The sequence below is a fragment of the Frankliniella occidentalis genome, unplaced genomic scaffold (genome assembly GCF_000697945.3).
Source record: "Frankliniella occidentalis isolate FOCC.00 unplaced genomic scaffold, Focc_3.1 Scaffold714, whole genome shotgun sequence".
In the NCBI taxonomy this organism is placed as follows: domain Eukaryota; kingdom Metazoa; phylum Arthropoda; class Insecta; order Thysanoptera; family Thripidae; genus Frankliniella; species Frankliniella occidentalis.
The window spans coordinates 15,673-18,606 of NW_026267826.1; the positions used below are offsets into that span (position 1 = coordinate 15,673).

The 2,934-nt window shown below is 59.0% G+C and overlaps 1 protein-coding gene across 1 annotated transcript in view; it reads left to right on the forward strand.

The window, feature by feature from the left end:
* The window catches only part of LOC113216221 (histidine-rich glycoprotein-like), an 8,825-nt gene extending 6,841 nt beyond the window's left edge, over positions 1 to 1,984 (forward strand). The window contains exon 3 of the mRNA XM_052275636.1: positions 1,507 to 1,984. The gene's annotated coding sequence lies outside the window, so the exon portion shown is untranslated. The remainder of the gene's footprint in view (positions 1 to 1,506) is intronic.
* Positions 1,985 to 2,934: the final 950 nt, after the last annotated feature.

Below are 2,934 nucleotides of genomic sequence, written 5' to 3' on the forward strand. Positions count from 1 at the left end.
CGGGGCGGGGCGGGGGCCACGACGTGTGCGTCTTGTCGGCGGGCTCATCGCCACGCCGCCGTCGCTACATCGCCAATCAAACCGGCGCGTTTCTTAGATCGGCGAGGTGGCGAGCGGTGTCGAAGCAAGAAGCGCAACAAGCATGGGGATGGGGGCTCCACGCTCCGCAGAAGAGTGCGCCGTACAAGGCCCTGGCGTGCGACAGAGTGGTGTGTGTGTGTGTGAGAGTGCGTGAGTGTGTGTGTATGTGTGTGTGTGCGTGCGTGTGTATGAGGACGTGCGTGCGCACAGTGCACACGTTTTATGGGTGTGTACGAACCACTCATCTCGTCTGCGCCGCGACTGGTCGCCTGCCCTAGGGGACTTGGCGGCGACGGTAGTATAGTGGCACTTGCCTCACACGCGCGCGCGCACACACACACACACACACACATTAAAGGAATCACAGGACGGAGTACGCGACTCGAAGTACATGTTTGGAGGGACTTCCGGTGGCGAGCGAGAGAGTAGCAGCAGCGCCGGGGCCGCCGCGGGCGATTGCACAGGAATTAAGGCTCCCGTCCACGCCACCGCTGCTGCCGCAGCTCTCGCCGGTGGGGCGGGCCGAGATGGCGGTGGGGGCCCCTGCCCCCGTCTTCATCGTCGTCGTGGGCATGGCATGAGTATGAGTAGGAAGAGGGGGAGGAGCGAACAAGTCTAGAGGGCCGCTTCGCGATAGAGGTATATCCTGTCAGCAGCACACGCACCCGTTTGCACTGGCGGCATAGTTTCACTGCACCCTTGACTGCGCCGCATGACATGCCTGTGGTGTGTGTTGCCTACCCGCACGAGTGCGTTGGGTAGAAACGGTCGCGCTGGTCCGCACCCGGGCTCTGGCCCTGACTTGACTTGACTAACCACGAGGCCTCTTTTGGCAAAATACGAAGCAGAAGACGGAGCGACGTGGAGGCGTGCGCACCCCACGCCGGCTCGGCCGTGCTCCCTCTGGCCCTGGGTAGGGTAGTAAATGGTGACATCGCGCCAAGGCCTCCTCCTGCTCAAACACGCCATGCCAAGCCCTGCTCCGCGGGGCCACAAGCATCGCGCCGCGACGAAGTGCAGCATCAGCGACGCCCCTCCTCGAGCTCACACGAGTGCACAGCGCAGCGCAGCGCACCCGTAACCCGCGCCGCGCAGCACGAGTCAGTTTGTCGATCGCGCCCTCCCCCCGGCCCGGCTTCCTCTATGCATTGTTATAGAGAAAGTAGTAGTGGTACGGATCTGGTGCGGTGCGCCCCGTGTCTTTTTCACGTACAGCGGTAGATAAGGGAAAAGAGAGAGAGAGAGAGAGAGAGAGAGACAGACAGAGAGGAGGGGGGAGAAAGAGAGCCAGAGAACGCGCTTCGCGTTTGCGCGGGGGCACAGCGGGTCGCGGTTGGCGGGCTCTCCAAGCTAGCTGCACTGCAGCATCCTTCGGTAGAGGCGCTGTACATGTTTTTACCAAGTCTATGCCTCTCTTCCGCGCAGGTTCTCAGACCCGGGACGTCCCGGACGACGAGGAGCCTTCCTTCCCACCAACTACTAGACTCGCATCTGATGCCGTCCGCGACCACCACCAAGGCGGCCGGTGAGGAGTCGTCGGCTGGCCGTCGACAGCTGCGTGAAGAACAAAACGTCGTCGGCGAGCAGAAGCGCGCTGCCTGCAAGACGAGGACGAGGGGACAGCCCCCCCCCCCTTGAGCAGCACCGAACCACAACAGGAGCGTAAATAATTTATAACAAGTTAAAGCTAAGAATGGTGCCCAATAACGCCCCCCCCCCCCCGCGCATATCAGTGAGGACACTGCGCACGGCCGCGTGACTCCAGTCAGTATGAATGTGAAACCGAGAGCGTCAAATCCAAAATGTGAATATCGATATCGTGCGATTTGTAAATATACGTGAGTGCGCATGATGACTGTTAAATAATAATGATGATAATAAAACCCCACTTGCCATTTTGTAACCTGCAACGCCATTCATTCACTTGAATTCCCTCCGCTTCATCCCGCCAGTGTGCGCCCACTGGGTAGGCAACTTCTCGTGCTCGCGCGCGGAGAGAGCGGCGCGCAGGCGCAGGCGGTGCGGCGGCAGAGAGGTGCGGGAGCGCCACAGAGCAGGCCGCAGCCCCGGGAGGGTCGGCCACCAAACCTACACGCAGAGCAGCCTGGGTGCAGCGGAGGTCGAGCTCATTCATTAGAAAAGTTACAAAGTTCAACGTCTTCTTCAACTTCAAAAAGGGTTATCACGACGGCAAGCAAAAAGTGTCTTCTAGGTCTGGGATGGGGCGAGGGGGCAGCAGAGTGCACAGCATGTGTGGTGGTCATCACCATCACAGAGTGCCTCTCAGGCCGCAGTCCACTGCTTGGCACTCGAGAGCAACTTGATTGAAGTGGAACAGGCACCGACCCTTTGTGGTCCAACCCGCAGAAGATTGTCTGATTCACGTTCATACGGCAGCGACATCTCTTCCTGCAGGGGCGTAACGTTCCTGACACACCAGGCTCAAGTATGGTAAGCGTACTAGCAGCTGATGTCTCTGGACTTCAAGTACAGGGTCGTCGTGTCGTGTCATAATTTCATAAGGGTAATTTTTTCAAATGCGACCATGTAGTTATATTTAGCAAATTGGCAAATGTTATCAAAAACAGTCAATGGCAAAAAACAATAACACAACAATACAAATAACTTGTGTGTATTTGTGTATGGCACCGCTGTGTATGGAGGGGGCACCTTGACGGACGTGTGACAGTGACCGGCGGCACGTGGTTGGGCGGGGCACCACAACAACAGCGGCGTGATGCGAGCCACCACACACTGCAGCTAGAGTGTGACAAAGAGGCAAGCAGCAATGCTTAGCAGCATGCTCCCGGCGCGTGGCGGGGCGGGGCGTGGCGTGGCGTGGCGGGGCGGGGC